Here is a 12,612-nt window from a genome sequence, read left to right on the forward strand (position 1 = left end):
TAAGCTTTCAATATTAATCATTCAGTTGACAAAGAAAGTTAACAATGTTGTACACTAAGAGGGGAGTTTTGTTATTGGTAGCAATTTGCACTTCTTCACAGAAAAGAAGGCAAGTGCTGGTAATTGTCACACACAGAGGAAAAAAAAAATTAGAAGTATGTCATAAAGCAGCCTTGTCTTTATTTTGAAATGGACTTGCTCTGATTTTTTCCTCTTTAACCAGTTAGATTTTAGAGTGTCCTTTGGGGACACATTAAGTCAAAACGTTTTGTCTTTGTCAGTTTTTGTTTTTTAAAGAAGGCATTAGTTACAATGAATCACTTTTTTTTTTCTTTTTATTTCCTGTTGCCTACCACCTCTGTGATTACAATGTTATGTGTTGCATTTTAAATCTTTGGAGAGAAAAGCATATCCACTTTTTAAAGTTATTTTTCCTTGTCTATGAAGCTCAGTCTATAAATGTATTACTAAAAAGGAAATTACTTCAATTAGCATTACTTAAATACTTGAAAACTGAAATTAATACCATATATTATAAGATAAATTGGATTTTTAACAAATATTTTTACACTAAAAAATTTCATTTCTCAATCACAATATGAAAGGGATGAAAGATTTGTACCATTTGAATGGGAAAAATATGTAATGGGCAAAGAAAATAACCTTTTGTGTTAGGGACACCCAAAACTTAAATGGTTAGTAGGTTTCTGTCCTGAAATCTGCTTTCACTTCTTTACTATACTTGGTACACTTATTGTACTATTGATATTATAAAACCACAGGGATAAAATCATCATGTCTGTGTTCAGTAGGAATCCTACAGCTTTTCTAGTTATGAAAATTTGCCAAGATATTTATTTAAAATAGAAACTCTTGAATGTAGGCATGTTTTGCTTATATCTTATCCATTAATGGTGTTATGAATGTCATTAATCACTTTAATAGACCACTGGTAAGATGCTTTAAAAATTAATGACTTATAGTCATTATAAACTATGTTTATATATAAACATATATAAGACATGTGATGATTATAACTATTACTTCAACTTAAGACTTAAGCATATCTCATTGGCTTCACTAAATAAAATTGTTCATTACGGTATTATAAAAGAAATAAAAGATGTAATTAATCTCCTAATTACAGTTATATGTTTATATATAAACATAGTTTATAAACTATGGTCTTTGGGTGGTAGTGATGTTGTCAGTGTAGGCTCATCTGTTGTAACAAATACAGCGTTCTGGGGGAGGGCGTTGATCATGGAGAAGGCTATATGGAGGAGGCGGAGAAGAGAGGAGAGGAGGTATATGAGAAATCTCTGCACTTTTTTCTTAATTATGCTATGAACATAAAACTTCTCAAAGAAATATTCTCTATTTTAAAGTTAAAAACATTACATATCATATATGAACTAATCAGCAAAGAGTTGGAAAAAACTGACTGATCTGAATTGTAGGTGCTCCTGGTAGTTAAATTTCAAAAGAAACTTTCAAAGACAGGTTGAAACCTGTCTACATAAGCTAGCTTCTGTGACCTGGAAAAGATCCCGCAAACGTGGCAAGAAAGACAGAGGAGAGTGCATATCTGCCATCGTTGTGCTTGTAGTGGGCTGCTCTTTCCATGTAGGTGGTGACACAGTAACATTTTTTTGTCCAGTAATCTGAAATTGTTTCCTGCATGTACCTGTACTGAGATAACTATAAATGGTTGGAATCTACAAAGAGGAAATGTTTTGAGTCTACTGTATTTAGGAGCTTTTATACACGTAAATCAGTTCCATGAGATGAAATATTTGAAGTTTAAAATATACTATTGGGGGGTACCTGGCTGTCTTAGTCTTTAAGCATTAGACTCTTGATTTTGGCTCCGGTCCTGAGCTCAGGGTGGGGAATCAAGCCCTGCAATGGGGCTCCGCACCCAGCACAGTCTGATTATCGCTCTGCCCCACCCCTGCTAAGGCTTTCTCTCAAGCAAATAAAAAAATAAATGAAATCTTTAAAATATATACATATATGTATATAAATATACAGTTATTTATAAATTTTTACAATTTTACATATAATCATATATAATATAAATATAATTAAATATTTAATATGTAAATAAATAAAGTCTTTAAATATATATATAAATACATATGTACATATGTATATATACACCATTTGTATAAGGAAGAAGACATAACATTCTACCATGTGGTTAAGTGATCATTTCTTTATTCAGCTTTGGAAGAAAAGAACTAAACAAATAATTGTCATTGTCTTAACTATATCTTGGACTGAGAAATTGTGGCATAAAGCTTAAACATGTGTGTACCAATGCAAACTTTTGGTAGTAGAATCCTGCTTTGTGTATTTCATGGGTGCTATGAATAGTTTCAGCACTAAAAATATATTAATACCTCTCAAGGTATTGATGCAACTTTTGAGGTAAGCATTTTGGTATGCCTCTGAAGGTTTAAGAATTTGTTACTCTGTTTGATAATATACTTCCCATTTTTGTTGTATATTTTTGTATTTAAAATTTAATTTCTATAATTTTTACTACTATTAACTTAGGTAAAATTTGTCCTGGGATGTTTTGCTTTACTTCTGTTTAATAAGGCCTTAAACCATTGATTAAATGAAGAACTCTATCTCTTTTTTTGAAGGAATACATCTTTTCAAAAAGACTCTATTCTGTAAATAAAAATTGATTGTAACAATCAAGTTGGATTCTAGCTGTAAAAAAAATCAAGATAATTTAACATATTAACAGATTTTTAAAAGAAAAGCCACATTAACAATTCAATATGTGAAAAAAATCATTTCACAAATTCATGACAAAAAAAGAAATCTTTCAGCAAACTCAGAATAAAATATTTTCCTCAATCTGGAAAAGATTGTTTGTAGAAGACCAATTGCTAACATCATCCTTAATAGTGAAACATTGAATAATTTCTTCCTGAGATAAAAACAGGGTAAGAATGCCCATTTTTTCCTACCTCCACTCAACATTGCCCTAAGTCTTCCAATAAGGCAAGAAAAAGACATAAATTCATAAAAATAGTAACAGGAGGGAGGGAGGGAGGAAGGAGGGAAGGGAGGAAAGAAGGAGACCACCTATTTTCAGATTATTTAATTGTTTACATAAAAAATTATAAGGAATGTAGGAAACAACCAAATTAATAAAGGAATATAGCATAGCATAAAGTTAGTTTACAAAAGCCAGCAAAAAAATATCTTGTATCTGCATAAAGAAATATCACTATTAGGTTGGAGAGTTTCTACCTGAATAGCAAAGCAGAACTATCAGAATACACACTTATAGAGGTGCACTTAAAATTTTTTATTGAAGTGTAGTTGACACAATGTTATCTTGGTTTCAGGTGTACACATAGTGGTTGGAGAAGACTTTCTGCTATGCCACATTCACCACAAATTTGGCCACTATCTGTTATCCTACAACATTGTGACAATATCATTGACTGCATTTCCTTTGCTGTACCTAGCAGTACATGGCATACTTTTAAGAAAGAAAATGAGGAAAGATAGATCACATATTTTTTTTCAGCTCTTTTTTTGGTAAAAGGTATTAGTCCAGTCATGTTCTCTTAACCTCTCAGCATTGGAAGAATATCCAAGACTTCCTAGCTCAGTATATCTCAAATTACTTACAGCAAAGAACAACCTTTTTCTCAATTTGTTTTGAACATATATATTTTTTAAAAGATTTTTTTTTCATTTATTTGAGAGAGAGAGAGAGAATGAGCATTGGGGAGGGGCTGAGCGCGAGATAGAGAGAGAGAGAGGGGGAAGCAGGCTCCCTGCTAAGCAAGAAGCCCCATGCGGGGCTTGATCCCAAGACCCTGAGATCACGACTTGAGCTGAAGACAGGCACCCCTGAGCATGTACATTTAAAAATACAATAAAAGTGTCATGATAACGTTAAACTGCTGCAGAGGTTTCTAAATGCATACTCTAGTTTCTGTACTTATCCCACAGCTTGCTGGTAACTATAGTTAACAGATCAGTACCGGTCATTAAAAATCCTGCCACTGCTAACATTCTCTGACTTTTCCCTAATCCCCTTCCTCCAGCTGTTACTTTTTTTTTTTTTTTATTTTTTTTTTTTTTAACAGACAGAGATCACAAGTAGGCAGAGAGGCAGAGAGAGAGGAGGAAGCAGGCTCCCTGCTGAGCGAGAGCCCGATGTGGGGCTCGATCCCAGGACCCTGGGACCATGACCTGAGCCGAAGGCAGAGGCTTAACCCACTGAGCCACCCAGGTGCCCCTCCAGCTGTTACTTTTAAGTATTAACTTGAGTTCTCCCTTTTTTCCCCACCAACTTGCCTTCTCTCTTCTTATTATTTTTACCTTATATTAAATTTATCCAAGTCAACTGAATATAATCTCAGCAGTAAAAGGCATTTAACTCCACTTATCTCCATTATTCTATAAAATACACAATTGGACTTTTAATAGTCTAAAGCTGATTAAATAGAAATTATTATTATTACTATTATTATTAGACCACTGAAGGTGACCAAAACCCACTGTATGGGCTGGTAATTTCTCTCTGGCCTATTACACCAACCTTTATTATTATTATTATTATTATTATTATATCAAATTTCGCATCTCTTTCACATATGAACAATTACACATTATGAACTAGGCTTGAGTTTTGAGAGACATTGAACAGTTAAAGAAAATTGAAAGAGACAAAGTAGGTGGTCCAGACTGCAATTGCTTAATGAGAGACATAATAAGATGCCACCTTTCAGAAATATAGGCAACAAAATATTTTTTCTTTAGAGTTTTTGAAGGTACATTTTAAAAATCAACCTTTTGATATCTATTCCTAATCCTCGCTTATCTACATGATCACAACCAAAAAAGGGAAATAGAATTCTATCCTATGGGACATAAGTTATTCTACATTAAAGATCCCAATAAAATGCACTCCATGATTTTCCTTAGAATTCTAAATAGTATGTTTACACCTATTGTAACCATACATGAATTGCATGGTTCTTCTGTTTTACTGGCTGTGATATTATATTTTGCACTCTGAGCTTGACTTTATTTAAGTGAGGCACATTTCCAGCTGATTTCTCATTAAGAGAAACCATAGCTACCCTTCAGATTTTTCCAAATCACTATTTTCATTTCCTTATCCTGCAAATTGCAGTTCTTCTCTTGAGCTCATGAAAATCTTAGTTCCTCTGAGTGCCTTAGATTTCAAGGTCAGAGGTTCACCCCACTGGCTAAATAGGAAGTGAAAAGATTGTTTCAACCCAAATAGAGTTTTACCTCAGTCCAAACAGAATTTGCTCTTCATGAACAGGAAATTCATGCTTGTACTCCTTGGCTTTATTTCCTCCTCAGTTTTTTATCTAGAAACAACTTCTTGTGGCCTAATTTATTAAACACTAGGTGGGTTTAGGATTATGTTCTTGGACCAAAAGAAGCATTCAATAAATATTTATTGAATAGAGCCTATTCACAAAATTATCTTAGAAGTTCCAAATTTTCACCTATTTGACGATTCCAACATTTAAGAAATAACTGCTGAAGACTTTAAAAAGAAAATACCAAACCTAAATTCTGTACTAAATTTAAAAACTTAATATTTAATAATAGTTCATATCTAAGTGTTGTGCTGATAAGAGTAACACAGTCTCTCCAAGAAATACATGGGGAAAATAAGATGACCTGATTATCATCCACTTATCTTTCATCCCTATAGTTTTATAATTATAAATATTCACCATTTAAATTTAGCATACGTTATCCCTCTTTCAATTCTAATCATGAATAAACATATTTCAAGTTTACCATGGAATGTAGGACAGATTTTAGTATGCTAATCTGAGGCGCACACACACACATGATTTGACATTGTACTGTGTTCCTCTACTTTCAGATTTGTTACTTTCTTAGTTAGAGATTGTTTGGTTACCATCAACAGAACTCAATGACTTACATTTAAGCAAAAGAAAAAAATACGTCTCATGGAACTCAGTGGTGGGAGATACACCCAAGTCTCACAAAAAGAACTGGAACCAGGGAATCAAAGTCAACAAAGGAAGTCATTCACTCTCTCTCTTCTGGGTCATAGAATGTTCAATTTCTGCTGACCCTCTGAATGTACTAAAATTTCTTCCTCCGCGAGTGCCCTCTCTCTCTCTCTCTCTCCCTCTCTTTCTCTGCCATCTCTATCTCCATATCTTCCTCTTACTTTCTCTTTGTTAGTGTACACATGATTGCCCCAAGCCTAGTTTGAAATAGTCTCTCTACTTAAAAGTCCAGCAGAAATTGTCTAACATCCCTGTGTTCTGATTCCTCGGAAAGAGACCTTTAGTCACCTACTTTGAGTTAGATTTCCATACCTGTTCCAACAAGCTGTGGCCGGTGTAGGTGAATTCACATGTCTTATGACAATAGGGATGTACAGAGATTATCCAGGAAGGTGTGATTATATTGATTTAAAAAGAGCCCTATGGGTAATACAGATAGAAACCTAGAAAAATGTGTGTCCTTTCCCTCTCCATGATTACTAATACCCAATCCAGCATATTGCACCTTCCTCACCACCTGTCCAAGTGCTGATTCTTGACTTGGTTAGAAGTTAAGTGAAGAATCCTGGGATGGGGGGAAGCTCAGTGACCTTGGGTGAGTATAAGATTATATAGGAAAGTTCCAGTTGCCTGAAATGCGGTAAGGAAGGCCAATATTCTATCTGACCCTCCTCCAGGCACTAGCACCTGGTTTCTCAATGGTGAAGCACAAGCAGAATGTACCTAAAACCTTTCTTTGCTTTTGCCATCTTTCTGTCTCCAAACTTTTCCTTGCCTGGCAAGTAACTCCTTGTAAGGCAAATGCTCCTCTTCACAAACCAGAAGAGAGAGGTGTGTTAGTGTTTTTGTTTGGTGGGTAAAAATTAAATTTGGCCTTGGGGCACCTGGGTGGCTCAGTGGGTTAAATCCTCTACCTTCGGCTCAGGTCATGATCTCAGTGTCCTGGGATCGAGCCCCGCATCCGTCTCTCTGCTCAGCAGGGAGCCTGCTTCCCCTCTGTCTCTGCCTGCTGCTCTGCCTACCTGTGATCTCTCTCTCTCTCTCTCTCTCTCTGTCAAATAAACAAATAAATAAATCTAAAAAAAAATTAAATTTGGCCTAATCAAAGAGAGTGGAAGAGCTGACAAAATCTTAGCATATGTCTCACTTCACATGTTTGCGGAGACAGCGGATGGCTGTCTGACCTTGGCAAAGTTCTACTTCATTATTTTCCTTATTACTGTTTATTTCCTCAGAGCCTATGTTTCTTCACTGATAAATGATGGTAACAATAATTGTAACTACCTCCACATACTGCTGCAAAATTTTAGAACAGTCCCTAAAACATGGTTGGCACTTAGTAAATGTTAGCCGCTCTTATCTTTCCTGCAGATAAAGAAGTACTGAAAAAAATCCGTAACCTTAAATACTTAAATTAATAATCAACAAAGAATAAGAAATAAACAAATTAAACATTAAACCCCAATGGTTAGAAAAAAATAAAATTAAGAAATGAAGAGAAAGTAGAAAAGATTTGGTGCTAATAATTATATCTAAGCACAATTTCTTGAAAATGGAGCTAATAAAATAGATAAATGATTAGATGACTTAATCAAGAAAGGAGGCACATAAAAGCACAAAATTAAAAAGACAAATATATACAGAATCACAGATATCAAGAAAATTACAAAAGCATTGAAAAATATTTCTCAATTCTAAGAAAATAAATTTTAAAACCTACATTCATGACTGTGTTCTGGGAAAATATAAATTACCAAGATTAATTCTAGAAAGATAGAAAATCTAAACAGATGAGTTACCATTAGAAATAGAGAAAAGCATCCCAGAGCAACCATCCCCCCAAATAAAGCAATATGATTAAATAATTTCACAGTGGCATTTCACCAAATGTTTAAAAATTCAAATCTCAATGTTTTTGAATTGTTCCAGAGCATGGAAAAAAGACACCTTTTAGATTATTTTTATAAAACTATAATAAAAATGATACTAAAAAGCATCATGATCACATAAGATTATAGACTACACTCACGTATGACTATTAAAGCAAAATTCTAAATAAAATATTAACAAATATATTCCATCAGGAATTTAAAGATGATTCACTGTGGCTGGAAAAGAAAAATCATAATAGCATCCCCATAGATGCCGAAAGAAGACTTGATAAATTCAATGTCCATTCTTGATAAAAAACAAAAATACAGATTTTAAAATAGGGACAAATGTAACCTTCCTAAACATGATAATACTGGCCAGCATCTTGCTCAATGGGAAACATGGGTAAGTATCCAGTCAAGAACAACACAAAGAGCCCCACTATCACCAATAGTCATGGCAGTGCAATAAACAAGGAAAAGAATAAAATCAGCATAAAAATTGCAGAGAAGACAGATGAAAAATACTGTTTTTTGTAGGTAATATAATGGTACACTGAGAAAATTCCAGAAACTCATCTGAGAAAACTATTCCAAATAATAAGACGACTTGGTATAATGATGGAGGGGAAATTAATACATGGAACTCAGTTTCCTACACATTTAGATATAGGAATTTAAGATATAAAATATGTTTTTATACATTTTATACATTTAGATATAGGAATTTTAGATATAGAATAGATTAAAATGCCTCAAGTTCAATAACAGGACAACAACAACAAAAAATGCCTAGGAAAATAACTAGCAAGGAAAATATAAAACCTATATGAAGAAAACTTCATAATGTAAAAACCACAAAAAAAAGAAAAAATGGAAAGAAGAATTAATAAAAGTCAAATCATGTTCTTGTGTCAAGGATCTACCATCATGTAATAATATGAAGGCTCCCTAAATTAATAGTTTAATGTGATCTCAGTAAGAAATAATATCATGATTCCTTTGGAAAGTGAGTGAGATATTTATGATAGTCATATAAAAATAAACAATAATAGGGATGCCTGGATGGCTCAGTTATTTAAGCTCAGGTCATGATCCCAGGGTCCTGGAATTGAGCCCCACACTAGGCTCCTTGCTCAGTGGGGAGTCTGCTTCTCCCTCTGCCTGCTGCTCCCCCTCCTTGTGCTCTCCCTCTCTCTCTCTGACAAATAAATTAAATCCCTAAAAAAAAAAAAATAAACTAAAATAACCAAATATTGAAATCCATTATAACCCTACCAGATACGTGTACATGATAATTTTGCTATAATGGAAATAATACAGTGAGGGAAACCGGCAATGACAGATGGTGGAAGAGAACTAAAGATTCAGATACAGATCTAAATGTATAGGAAGTTTAGGATGTGTGAAAAATGCCCTCCTAAATCGGTGGGCTATTCAACAAATGGTATTTGGGCAACTGAGTAGCCATCTAGAAAAAAATATTAACTTGGATTTCTATTTCATATACATTACCGAAATAAATGACAGACTGATGAAAGATGTGAATGAATAAAATATGGAACCATAGAAACATGAGAAACAAATGGGTGATTTTTTTTTTAATCTCAGAATGGGAAAGGTATGCCACAAAGCCCCAGAAGCCATAAAAAAATTTACTCATTTCAAGGGCATAAAAATAAATCATTTTCTGCATCGGGGAAAAAAGACAAAACAGAAAAAAGATAACCAACTTGGAAAACAAGCTTAAAAAACAAATTCATATACGGCATTCTAAAAGCTTCAACAAATCAAAACAAAAGGGTCAATATTCAATAGAAAAAAATGGTCAAAATATAAGAAAAAAATGGAATTTCAAATGACCATTAAATATATGAAAAGATTTTTAATTTCATTCCTAATAAGAGAAACTTAAACGATACTGAGATGTGTACATCATATATTTCTGGTAAGTACACAAGATACAGTGGTTGCCTCTGGGAAAAGAGAGTGTGTAAATTGGATACTGACATTTTTAAAAGACATAGTTTTTATAGAATAGCCATTTGTGTTCTTTGTATTTTGTACCATACATGAGTATCCCCTGTTTAAAAGTGAAGGGGTATCGTGGCAGCTCAGTTGGTTAAGCAACTGACCCTTGATTTTGACTCCCCGGTCATGATCTCAGGGTCAAGCTCCATGCCAGGCTCTCAGCTCAGTGGGGAGTCTGCTTGAGAGTCACTCTCCCTCTGGCCATCCCCCACTCACGTACTCTCTTTCTCTAAAACAAATTTTTAAAAGTGAAATTAATTTTTGAAAGATAAGAATAAGCAAGGAAAGAAGTCAAATTTTGGAATGGCATTTACAGAATTATATTATAATTACGGAATTATATCTCAAGTGCATGTTGAGAATACAAAATGATACCAATATTCGTGAATGTACACATACACGGTAAACATCTCAAAAATGTGTACCAGCTTTAGGATAATGTTGTGTCCTCACAGAGAAATCCAGAGACGGTCTGAGTACAAAAGTAGAGAAGCCCTCCAGTTCATGCATAATTTTTTTACTCTAAGGCAAATTTTAGAGTGCTGGCTGAGAGATATGACATTTCTGCAGATTATTTAAAGACAACATAATCCATTCACTCCTATGTGTGTGTGTGTGTGTGTGTGTTCTAGGAAATAGTATTTATTTTTAAGTTTTTATTTAATTCCAGTTAGTTAACATAAAGTATAATATTAATTTCAGTGTATAGTATAGATCATCATTTATAGATTCCTCACTTCCATACATCACCCAGTGCTCATCACAACAAGTGCCCTCCTTAAATCCTGTCACCTACCTCATCCATCCCCCATACCCTTGCCCTCTGGTAACCATCGGCTTGTTCTCTTGATTTGTCTCTCTCTCTTTCCCTCTCTTACTTTTTCCCCTTCGCTTCTTTGTTTTGTTTCTTGTGTATACTCTAAATTCAGTCTTTAGACCACATTGTATCAGCAGATGTCCTATTTCATACTTGGAGCAAGTCACTGAGGCCCTCCCAGAGGTATGTTGAGACCTTTGCTATAAAATACTGTTATGGAGACTGGCCACTACATCCCTCATTGTACACCCCCATGGGAAATTTCCTTTGGTTTTTCCATCCAGGAAGGGCTCTGATTCTTCTGAGGAGCTGCTATATATCATTTTCTCTAATAAGAATCATCAATTATATGTCATTTTTTTCTTTGGCTACCTTGAAACTTCTGGTTAATTTTGAGACCCAACTCAACAATATTGTCTTATGATTAAGATTCTTATTATTTTTGTCTTCATCCCAATTTTCTATTTATGTTTCATTATTATGAAATATCATTGAATCATTACTCTGATTCATTACTTGAATCTTTACTATGAGCCATCTCATATCCAGTATTAATACCCCAAAAGGCAAGATGTTAATAAATACAGGTAATACATCAGCTTATCCTCATCTGATCCTCAGAAATGCCCTGTGAGGTAGATGGGATTGCCACTATTTGGTCCATTTTGTGGAAGAAAACATCCCAGGGAAGCTCAGAAAAAGTATGTCAGAATCCAGCTTTTATTGGTTCAGCACCAGGTATAGGCAGATTCCTCAGTTAGATACAATGAAACAATATCATAGATACAATGAACCAATACCATAACACACACACACACACACACACACACACACACACACATTCCCTTATGCACTTATATGTGCAATATGTCATTTATTTCTGGCATAAAAAAATTTTTAAAAATTTTAATTGTCATTAAACATGTTTGCTTGAATCAACTGATTTATGACATTTGTATGTGCCTTTTCACAAATTCTTTTTTCTCAAAGTGAGATTCTTCCTCCTCTCCTCTCCAGGCAAATGTCTACTTATGCTTTCCTCACACATTTTATGGGTCACCGGTCAGTCACAACACTCATCCCTCTGGGTTATAGGTATACCATTTATGGGGATGTATTAATGACCAATCAATAAGATCTTCAGTTCTAACATACAGAATTTTTCATATAATATGCTTGATTTTTGTTCATAATGTTTTTCCTTCCCATAGGGAGCTAGACTCACTTATTATGTATTCCCAAATTTACTGTTGAGCTCTACTGTCTATAATGTTGTGAGGATCTGGCTATTTGTTAGTATTTGAAAACAAACTACCCTAGTTTTAACATTGAAGAATAGTAAAACAGTGCTTACTATAATGTATGAACAGGATCTTTGCTTTAGTTGGCACTGTTTTTAATTTCCTCCTTTCTCACTGATGTATCACAAACATGTAGAACCACTGAATAAGCAGTCAATAAATATTTGTTGAATTACTAAATGTTGATGTAGAAGAAGGTTAATATTTCTTGATTCAACTGGAAGGACACTATTTCCAAAGATTTTAAGTGCTTTCCTATTGAGGAGATCCCCTTGCTGATGACAAATTAAAAATCTATTTCTCTTGGGGCACCTGGGTGGCTCAGTGGGTTAAGCCTCTGCCTTCGGCTCAGGTCATGATACCGGGGTCCAGGGATGGAGCCCCACATTCGGCTCTCTGCTCAGCCAGGAGCCTGCTTCCTCCTCTCTCTCTGCCTGCCTCTCTGCCTACTTGTGACCTCTGTCTGTCAAATAAACAAATAAAGTCTTAAAAAAGAAATCTATTGCTCTTTATACAGAAAATGAATA

This window comes from Neovison vison, chromosome 11, assembly GCF_020171115.1.
Source record: "Neovison vison isolate M4711 chromosome 11, ASM_NN_V1, whole genome shotgun sequence".
Taxonomy (NCBI): domain Eukaryota; kingdom Metazoa; phylum Chordata; class Mammalia; order Carnivora; family Mustelidae; genus Neogale; species Neogale vison.